Below are 11,565 nucleotides of genomic sequence, written 5' to 3'. Positions count from 1 at the left end.
CAGGTAGCTGGGTGAGCATTATTCTGGGTGTGTCTGTGAGGTTGTTTCCCGAAGCGATTAGCATTTAAATTGGTGAAACATGTGAGGTAGATAGTGGGCATATGGGCAGGCATCATCCAGTGTGTGGGGGGCATGAACAGGACAAAAAGATGGGAGAACATTGAATTCATTCCCTGTCTGCCTACTGAGTTGACACATTGCTCGTCTCCTGCCCTTGGCGCCCACAGTGTTCGGGTCTCCAGACCTGGACTGGAATCTGCACTGTTGGCTCCCCGGCTCTCCAGCCTTCAACTGCACCGCTGTCTTCCCTGGGTCCCCAGCTTGCAAAGAGCAGCTCAGGGGACTTGGCAGCTCCATGATTGCACGAGCCAATTTCTCAAAATAAATCTCTGCCTATGTCTACACTAGTCCCCCCTTATCCAACTGGGTATCTTGCAGGACCCCCACTGGATGCCTGAAACTGGATAATACCAAATCCTACATATACTGTGTTTTTTCCTATACGTACATATATATGATAAAGTTTATTTATAAATTAGGCACAGTAACAGATTTAACAATAATTAATAATAGAATAATTGTCACAATGTACTATAATAAAAGTTATATGAATGTGGTCTCTCTCTGAAAATATCTTATTGTCATGTACTCATCCTTCTTGTGATGATGTGAGGATATAAAATGCCTACGGATGAGATGAAGTGGAGTGAATGACGTAGGCATTGTGACGTAGTGTTAGGCTACTACTGAACTGAGGATATGTCAGAAGGAGGATCATTCCCTTTGCCTATTTCACAAAATCTCAATCATAAATATAAATTAATCATGGGGATGAAAGTACAACATAGAGAATATAGTCACTAGTTCTGTAGCATCTTGCTATGTTGACAGAGAGGAACTACACTTTTGGGGGTGAGTGTTTAATAATGTATATAACTGTTGAATCACTTTGTTATATACTTGAAACCAATATAATATTGTATATCAATTAAATGTCACTAAAAAAATATATATCAACAACAATAGCACTGGTTGCTGGACCAGGTTGACTACAGGTAACTGAAACTGTGGAAAATGCAATCACAGACAGAGGGTACTACTGTGTATCTGTCTCTCCATTTTTCTATCTATCATCTATCTATATTTATCTACCTAGCTATCTATCTCCTATCAGTTCTGTTTCTCTTGAGAACTGTGACTAATACAGAGGCAATGTTGTGGGCTGGAGGTGGGACGCAGGGGTTCAACACTGAGTGCCCCGCGGCAGGAGGCATGCCAGGTTCTGGAAACACAGATCTAAAAGGATCGAAGCTGAGACCAAGCCAGATATTTCTAGCGGCTGGGGCCACAGGGATTGCACTGAATAGGTGAATAAATACTAGCCCTATGCAAATTGATCAGCAATGCCACAGAGCTGGGGAAGATTAGCCAAGATTACCCTGTAGTTATAAAACATGGATTTTAAGCACATTATTCTTAAAGAGAGGACTTCCTGGGAGGTTCATTAACTCTGGCAAAGTGGACCAAAAATAGTAGCATTATTTATTTGCATTGTTTGGAAATGAGTCAGAGATTTGGAACCGGAACTTGAAAGCTAGGCATCAGGGTCCTGGAATTGTACGCAAAGTTGTGTTAATGTGGAAGGTATGACTTTTTCTAGAAAAAGGGTCCAAGACTCTAAAAATTAAGAACTACTAATCATGTGATTTGCTTTTTTGATAACTAGTTTTCCCTCTCCTATATGACAATTTAAAAATATCATTTTGGGGGGAAAAATATCTCCCTCCAGAGTATAGCATCTGTCCTTGTGTTCATAAAGAAAGTAGACTAAATATTAATGAACCTTCTTTTACTGACTCTGTCAGGCTTAAACTGATTAACCTTATTGTGATTTGGAAATGTTCACAAGGAATCTTAATACCCAGGCTGATCACCCCTAATAGTTAAACACTGCTCTCCTCCAACTCCTGTGCCTTGTCGGTTCTATTTACTTCCTAAACATTTAATGACTTTCTCTTCTCCTCCTGGGAGCCCCTGCTTCCTGATGGCCTCTGTGTTATCTTCATTCTTCTAACCTGTGGTTTGATGTACATGATGTTACCCAGGGAAGAGGCTAAGGATGGCAAAGGCTTCATAAAGGCCATTTGTTTTAAAGCTTAGTGATCTCACTAAAGATCCTTTTCACTTCCTGACTTGTGTTTGTGCCAAAAATCTGACCAGTGGATCTATCTGGGCATTGCTATATTTTGTTAAGCAAAGCAGTTATGGCAATAACCTTTGGAGATTGGAATGTATCTCTGGAACATCAAGTCAAAGAGTTGTTCTTTCCTCATTCTAATTTACAACCCTCTATTGTTGGTTTATCTCTTCCCAGCTATCTGAGTGCTGCTGGAGAAGGTCATAGCATCTTTCTGATTTAATACATTCATCATGTCTGGTCCCAGCACAGCCCACTCAGCAGTCTTGCTGGTTTATTACATTACTTTTATTGGAGATTTCCAACTTATTCTTTCTCTGACTCCCCCCCAGAATGTAAGCTCCATAAGGGCAGAGCCTTCAGCTTGTTTCCTTGTATCCTGAGCATCTAGGAGAGCCTGGCACACAGGATGGACTAAAAAAATACTTAAATGAATCAACTGCTGTCCAGAAAAATCCTTATATTGGAAAGTGGCTGAAGCTTGTTCTCCTGTCAACTGTTGGGCCATGCAGAGTGGGGAATAAAATCCACAGTGTTTTATTTATTATGTAGAACTGACAAAGTGCTCTTACCCAGACCATATAAAGAATTTTAACAAATTAATAGAACATGCAAAAGATTTGAACAGACACGTCACAAAAGAGGAGATCCAAATGACCAATAAACATATGATGAAGAACTGAGCCGTCTTACTTGTCAGGGAAATGTAAACTAGATCACAGTGAAATCCCACTCCCATTCAAAACAATGGCTAACATGAAAAATAATCCCAATCCTCTCTTCTAGAGTAGTTTGCTGAGGAATTTCTTCCCTACCCTGAGGTCATAAAGATACTTTGCTATGTTTGATTCAGAAATGTTAAAGTGAGGAATGGGCAAGAATATGGTAAAGCTTATTATTCTATAAATAAGCGCTGAGTTTTTCAAAAGTGTGCTTTTGACAATCCACAATTAAATGTCTGAACAGTAACAATCCTGGAGCAGTAGGTTAAGAATGATGTAATTACATCATTGCTAAAGTTCATGTATTAGCTGGAGGGGAGTAGTGAGAGAACACATAGATATTAAGAAGCTTTAGCAGAGATTAGGGGAAATTAAGCAAAGATAAAAGGTTTAATAAGTCAGAAGTAACTAAAAGAAAGCATAATACACCAAAAAAACCACCCCACAAAATCCCAGGAATGCAAGGTTAGCCCTCAAAAATCAATCAGTGTAATTCACCATATTAACAGACTAACATAAGGAAAAACCACATGATTATCTCAACCAATGGAGATAAAGCACTTGACAAGATCTAAAACCCATTCCTGATTAAACTTTCAGGAAACTAAGAAGGAAAGGGAGCCTCCCCAGTTTGATAAAGGGTGATCTATGGAAATGTACAGCTAACATAGATGGTAAAATAGTGAGTGCCTTCTCTCTAAGACCAGGAACAAGACAAGGATGTCCACTCCCACAAATTATCCTCAAAATTATACTGGAGGTTCCAGCCAGTGCAATAAATTAAGAAAAAGATACAAAAGGCAACAGATTAGAAAGGAAGAAAAAAAACTGTCTTTATTCACAGCTGACATCTTTGCCTACACAGAAAATCTGATGAAATCTATAAAACGGAAGTGCTATAAGTAATAAATAATTTTAGAAAGGTTGCAGAATAAAAGATCAATATACAAAAAGCAGTTGTATTTCAAATATTACCAAAAAACAATCAGCAATCTTAAAAATACCATTTAGAATAGCATATAAATATGAGATGTCTAGGGAGAAATCTGACAAAAGATGTGCAGAACTATACTCTGAATACCAGAAAACATAGCTGAGAAAAATAAAGGAAGGCCTAAATAAATTTAAAAAATAGAGTGTTTATGTGTCTGAAGACTCAGTATTGTTAAGATGGTAATCCCCTCTAAATTGATCTATTGATTCAATGGAATCTGCATCAAAATCCTAGAAGATTTATTTTTAAATTGACAAACTGATTCTAAAATTCATATGGAAGTGTAAAGGACCTACAATACCCAAAAGAGCTTTGAAAAAGAACAAAGTTAGGGGAATAACAGCCCTTGATTTATAAAAGATTTATAAAGCTATAATAACCACAATTGGGTGACAGTGTGGTATTGGCATAAAGATAGACAAATAGATCCATGGAACTGAATAGGGATTTCAGAAACAGATCCACAAATATATGGTCAGTTAATTTTGGAAAAAAGTTGCAAAGGCATTTCAGTGGAGAAAGGACAGTGTTTTCAACAAATGGGGCTGGAAAAATTGGAAATTCAGGCACAAAGATATGAACTTTGATTCATATCTCACACCATATGCATTATTAACTCAGAATTGATCATAGATCTAAAGGTAAAACATAAAACCTCTGGGACAACACATAGTAGAAAATCTTTGTGACCTTGAGTTGGTGACTGGAAGGGTGCATGTAAAGTACGTCTGACGTGCTAGTACATTTCTGTTTCTTGAGCTGAATGGTGGCTATAGGCATGTGTTCAATTTGAGGATATTTAACTGAGCTGTCCACTTAAGATACATACACTTTTATTGTGCTTCAATAAAATACTTCATCCCCAAGATAATAAAAGAATGTTATGAACAATTTTATCCCAGTAAATTTGAAAACTGAGATGAAATATATTTCTGAATGTATAACATACAAAAAGGAACATAAGAAAAAACAGAACACCACTACAGATACCAATATAAAAATAAAGAACTTGAAGTAGTAATTAAAAAACTTTCCCTACTTCTATCACTCCCACCCAAATAATCCCAAGTTCATATTACTTTACAGCTGAATTTACAAACTTTCAAAGAACAAATAATCTGTATCTGATATCAGTTATTTTAGAAAATGCAAAAAGAAAGTTGCCTACTTCATTCTATGAAGTTTAATAAACCCATAATACTTGAGACATCATTTCAATTCACTGGGAGAAAGAACAGTCTTTTTAATAAATGACATTGAGTCAATTGGATAGCAGTGTAGCAAAAAAATTGTTTTTTACCCTGAACCTTTAACTCATACCATACACAAACACAACTTTGAGATGGATCAGAGTCTTATGGTAAAAGGAAAAACAATATTTTTTTAGGAGAACACATAAGAAAATATGTTCATCAACTTGGGAGTAGAGAAGCTTTCTTAAATCGGTCATGAAAAGTGTTAAGCATAAAAGATTAATCACTAGTCTTCATTAAAATTCAGAACTTCTATCCATCAAAAGGCAAGGTTGTGATATTGAAATCACAAACAGGGAAAAGACATTCATAATACACGTATCTGACAAAGAAATCACATCCATAACATATAAGGAACTCCTATAAATAAGATTGCCAACCCAACTGAAAAAAATAGGTAAGACATCTGAATAGTCACTGCACAAAAGAGGGCATACAACTGACCACCGTGCATATTTAAAAATGCTCAATATCATTTTTCATCAGGAAAAGTGCAAATTCAAATTTAGACTTTAACAGATACCACTATACTCCCAGTAGAATGACCAAAATGTAAAGAACCAAAAATCCAAGAGTTGGCTATGTGATGAGTAATTGGAACATTTGTACATTGTTGGCGGGAATTTGAATTGGTACAACTGCTTTGGAAAACTACTTGGAGAATCTAATAAAGTAAGATACCAACATAGCTTATCAGTCAGCAATTCCATTTCTGGCTATATATGTAGCAGAAATCCTATTTACTGTTTGGAGGATAAAAGGGATAAAAGCACTTAACATTCAGTGTCCAATGTTTGCAGGTGAATGCAGGGAAGAGAGCAGAGAGCAGGCAGCCCATGCTTGTGGAAGAGCATAAATAAAATGCGCTGTATTTGTGTGGGGGCAGAGCGTGAAGGAGTTACAAGCAATCAACTCTGTTCACAGGGACCCACCTGGACAGGCAGCTATGATGATGTCAGTGGAAGCAAGTAAGAAACAAAATCAGAATTATTGAGGAACCCCACTTGTGTAATTTTTAGGACCACCACTGAGTAAAAGAAAAAAGCACCATTTTAAGAAAATATTACATATCCCAATCAATATCAGAAGGAAAATTACGTATATGTAATAGGCTAGATGAGCAAAACATGTACAGGTCTGGAACAATGGATGGAAGATGAAGAAGTAAAGTATTAAGATACAAAATGGGCACCTCACTCACCTGTTATGCTAATGTGCCAGGAAATGACCAGAGGAACTCTGTTCCGTGCCACCTGAGATCCTGACAGGAGCACGCCCCTGGCCCCCCTCCCCTGCCAAAGCCCAGACCAGTTCCTGCTACAGGATGTGGTCAATGATTATGGATTTCCTTTCTCCTGCCTCCCCACTCCCTTTTCTCCCTGTCTTGGCATCTCTTCTTTCCTCTACACATCATTTGCTTGACCCCTCTAGGTGCAAATCCTCGGCTTCTCTGCAATACAAGCAAAGCCTTTAGGAGCAGCAAGAATATGTCCCAGAGAAGATGCAATCAGAGCTATGAGGGGGCAGCAGGATGAGGGTCCCTGCTGCCTTGGTCCAGAGACATTCTCTTTAAAGGAACAATTGGGCACTTTGGCAACTGGGCATATGCATGTATCTCTCACGGAAGACCAGAGAACAAGGAAGTGAGGGATGGCTTTGGAAAAGTTTTGCATTCATACAAGAAATCACTGAGCACCTCCCATGTCCCTAGCTCTCTACCCGGGGAAGAGACGTGCTCAGGTTCCAGCCCCGATTCTATCACAAAAGCTAGTGTGACAGAAGGAATGCAGACTTCGGAATTAGATGGCCCAGCGTTTGGCCCAGGCGCTGTCTCACACACAAAGCTCTGTGACCTCTAGCGCATTGCTTCTTTCCCTGAGACTCACTTGCCTTTATCTTTAAATTGGAGATTTTTATACTTACCTCATGGGGCTGGTGAGAGAGTTAAGCCGTGTCAATCTGTGAGCCCTGTGAGGGCCAAGACCCCTTCAGGAGTTACAGCCCACTGGGGAAATGAGGTCAAGGCTTTGAAAAGTTAAGCAACCATCTCACTAGATGTAAAACCGAAATACAAGAAATTGAACGGTATTTCTATATGCAAGCAACAAATAGAAAGTGAAATTTAAAAGATACTACAAAATAGCATTAAAGTCACATAGAGGAATACAATAAAGTATGTGCAAGATCCTACATTGAAATCTACAAAACAGTAAAGAAAGAAATGAAAGGAAACCTAAATAGATGGAATGATGCTTATATTAAGGACTGTAACACTTAACATCATAACGGTGCCATTCAAAAGGTCCCAGGAAGGTTTTCTTTCTTTCTTTTTTTTGCAGAAATTGACAAGCGGATTTTAAAATTCATATGAAACTGCAAGGCCCAAGGGCAGCAGCTGAGGCCGTCTTGAAGAAGAGCAAAGCTGGAGGAACCAGAGAGAAAGCTACAGTGATTAAGACAGTACAGTGGGTTCAAGGATATTCAACAGCAGAATAGCATAGGGAGTCCAGAAACCGATGCACAGAAAGGACAGTGCAAGCAGTGGGGAAAGGACGGTCTTCCCAACCAAGTGCATATACACATGAGCCAAAATGAATCTCAATCCTTATCGCATACAATACACAGAACCATTTCCAGATGGATTGAAGATTCAAATGAAAAAGGTAAAACAATAAGGTTTTCAAAGGAATGTAACAGAATGTCTTTGTGACCCTGAAGTAAGCATGTTTCTTAAGTAGAATGAAAAATCACTAACCCTAAAAGAAAAAGTAAAAAATTTGGACTATGTATTAAAGTTAAGTCTATTCATCATGATGCAATATTAAAAGAGTTCGAAGAGTTTCACCCTCAACCTTATACTTGTGAGATTCATCCATTTTGTTGTATATTCACAAAGTGGGAGAAGATATTTTCAGTACATGTGTCCGACAGAGGACTCTTACACAGTGTATATAAAGAACTTCTACAAATCAATATGAAAAAAGAGACAACCAATAATAGATAAATGGGTAAAATATTTGAACAGACTTCACTGACGAGGTTATCCAAGCAGCTAATAGGCAGATGCAAATAAGCTCGTGGCATCAGGGAAATGCAAGGTAAACCAATATTAGACATCATCAGACGTTTACCAGAATGGATAAAGGAAAAGGACAGAAGTTGCAATACTGTTCAAAACATGCTCAAACTGGAAACTGCTCAAAAGCCTACCAATGGTTGAATGGTTTTCATTCCATTGTGGTATATTTAGATATTGGGTTGTAATTCAGCAATGAGAATGAACAGACTACAGTTATATACAACAAAATGGATGAATCCCACAAGTATAAGGTTGAGGGTGAACAAATCAGCCATGGATGAGCTCTCAGACGACATGTGGGCAACAGAAGTCAAAGTCAGAGGGGTCCGGATGGCATGACGCCAATCACAGCTGCGTGAATGGAAAGTCTAAAAAAGGCAAAGCTCATCCATGGTGTTAGAAGTCAGGAGAGTGGTTACCTTCAGTGGGGAGGCATAGTGGCTGGAAAGGGGCAAGGGGGAAATCCTGGGGTTCTTGTCATGTTCCCCTTTTTGAGCTTGGTGCCAGTTGTGAAGGGTAATCAGTTTGTGTACATTCAACATGCTCTATACCCCCAATACGTGCGCTTTGCTGTGTATGTATTGTACTTCAACTAAAAGGTTTTTATTGCTAAAATTAAATGACCATCATTGCTAAATAATAAGGAAAGAGAAGTTAGTGGAATCCTGACATTAAGAACCAGAGGATTGGCACAGGCTTTGGAGCCGGAGACCTTGGACGTAGGAGTTGGCCATGGTAGCCAGGAGGGGTCCCAGGGGCTTTCCTGGGGACAGGGATGCTGGAGAAGCCTCAGAAGACATGCAGACTTTGATGAAAAGGAATAGGTCCTTTAGCTCCAGATAAAAAATAACATTTGAAAAGCGGATCCATGATTATAGCTTATTTTTTCCACCCAGAGAATTTCTCACCATCCAAGTATAATTCTTGAAGGATAAGGAAAATTCAGCATGGATGGTGTAGTGGCTGTGAGAGATGCAGACATAACTGTGTGATCCAGCTAAAGGTACTTTGCTTCTCTGAGTCTTTATTTCTTCACTTGTTAAAAGGAGAAAATAATGCCCCTTCAGAGAATTACGGAAGGTAATGTGATGGTTGGCATGAAAATGTTAGTTTATAAAACAGACAGGAACTTTATTAGTTCCTAAATAAACAGTGTATTATAGTTTGGGTTTAAGTAGAGACAAGCCTTTTCTAGCCCTCCTCCCCTCCAAACATCTGGGGGTGACAACGATAAACATATAAACAGCCAACTCCAGCCTTCCTGTCCTCCAGGTTGGAGCTGCTGTTAGTCTGTCTAGGGCTTTGGTGCCAGGGTGATTCAGAGAGGGCTGGAGTGGGTCTAGGCTCCTTATGCAGTTTATTAATTTAATTCCCTTTGGCTGTTCCATGCCCTGCCTGGAGATGAAGCAGCACTTTTATTTGAGGACAAGAAGCCGCCTCACAGTGGGCTCTCGAGTCCCCTGACGCCAAATGTGCTTGGTTGACCAGACTCTGCGAGGCTGCTTCCTCCCTCTGAAATCCTGGAGGTGCAATGTCATGAGCTGCAGGACTCTCAGGAAACAGCAGATGGACGGTGAACTCAAAATGTGTGCTGTCACATCTGCTGTTCCTTGGGATTTTACCGCCTCTCGCTTGGCGTTCTTGTAGCAACTTCTAAATTATCTTTCCTGATATTGGTGTGGGTGGACTGTGATGGGGAACATGGGAAGAGGAGCAGACTGTCTTAGCCTGATGCACCCAAAGACAGAACCTGGGAGGAAGGTGCATAGCAGGGTTGTTTATTTGAGAGTGCAATGCCAGAGAGCGGGAATGAGGGCCTGGGGAACTGAATCAGGAAGGAGGAGTCCTTAAAGCAAGGAGGAGTCATTAGGTTGGCCGCCACCATGAGTGACTGGCTGCTCAACCCCATGGACCTCCTGAGTCACTTAAGAAATGCTTCTCAGGACTGTCCCCTGGGTGAAGAAAATGGGCGGCATCAGCTTCTATCCCATTGGTCAAAAACTGCCCATAAAGTGTTAATTTCCCACATCTCCAGTTACACAACTATGACTGCCCTGGAGTGGGACACCCATGAGAGAGGTCCGGGGACAGGGTGCAAGAGTAACATGGCCCACAGCTGAGGCAACGCACGTGTACGATGCAGGTGTGAGCTCAGCGGACCAGCCATTGCAGCAGCAGCTGGAAGAGAGGTGAGGCTGAGAGTGGAGAGGCGCGCAGGAGGAACCCTCACCCAGTTCCAAGTGAATGCACTAAAGTAGAAAAGACATGCCCCCTGCACGTGGGGAGCCCACCATCTCATCGGCCAGAACGGAAACAGTCAGACTGCGCAGTGAGGTGGTAAGTGTGCTTCTGCTGTGATTGCTGTCAACTGCTGTTTGCTTTGTGTCAGGCACTGCTCTAAATTAAGCGAATTCACCATGAATTTGCTTAATTTAATAAATTAATTCATTTAATTCTTGCAGCAATCCTGCAGGGAGGCACTACCCTTACCCCATCTCACAGATGAGGAAACGGTGGTGGTGCATTGTCCAAAGTCATAAACTAGGAAGCAGTAGAGCTAAGACACAAAATTTTCAAGCCCTTTAGCATTAGCAAAGGATACAGCTGCGAGTCTGATGGCTACCAGTGGGCAGGTCTGCTATGAGTTGGTTGGAATAACAACACCCCTTTGTATTTTTGCAAAGGTGGTTATCTCCATGGCTCAATCAATACTAAAAATACAGGGTAGAAGTGACCATTATTGCCATTATTTTACTGAAGAGGTGAACATCACCTGGAGGGTCAGCCGTGGCGCCACTGCAGGAGGGGGCCCAGGACAGCTGGGGCAGGGCCCTTCCCCACTGCTGCCCTGTAAGTAGGCAGCTCTGGGAGAGAGATGGCCAGTAGGGCCTGGGCCCATTGGCATTCCAGTCCTGTCCCCAAGTGAGTCAGGCGCCAGAAAACAGACTCAATTTTACTTGTGGTAATTTCCTCCCTCCATAAAGATTTATTTGGGCCACAAAAAAGAATGGATTCCTCAAAGCTGAAAGCAAATGCCACTTGCAACAATGCCCTCTGGTTCCAGATGTGGAGGGAAGGGTTTGTTCTCCCTTAGACCCCACTTCCTGGCTTTTCCTCCCAGAAAGCCAGCCACGGGACTGTGGGCCACCAAGCTCATGGCAGCAGCCAGACTCCAGCCAGCAGAGGACATTCGTGTGCCCTTTGGTTTAAGTCGGAAAAGGCAGTTTTCCTGATGAATGGAGAAGGCTGGGCACTCACTGTCCTGCAGGCAACGGGGCCAGGCCTGGGGTAAGACCATGGGCCAGACAGGCGTGAGGGAG

The sequence above is a fragment of the Manis pentadactyla genome, chromosome 11 (genome assembly GCF_030020395.1).
Source record: "Manis pentadactyla isolate mManPen7 chromosome 11, mManPen7.hap1, whole genome shotgun sequence".
Lineage (NCBI taxonomy): Eukaryota > Metazoa > Chordata > Mammalia > Pholidota > Manidae > Manis > Manis pentadactyla.
This window is presented reverse-complemented; position numbering follows the sequence as displayed.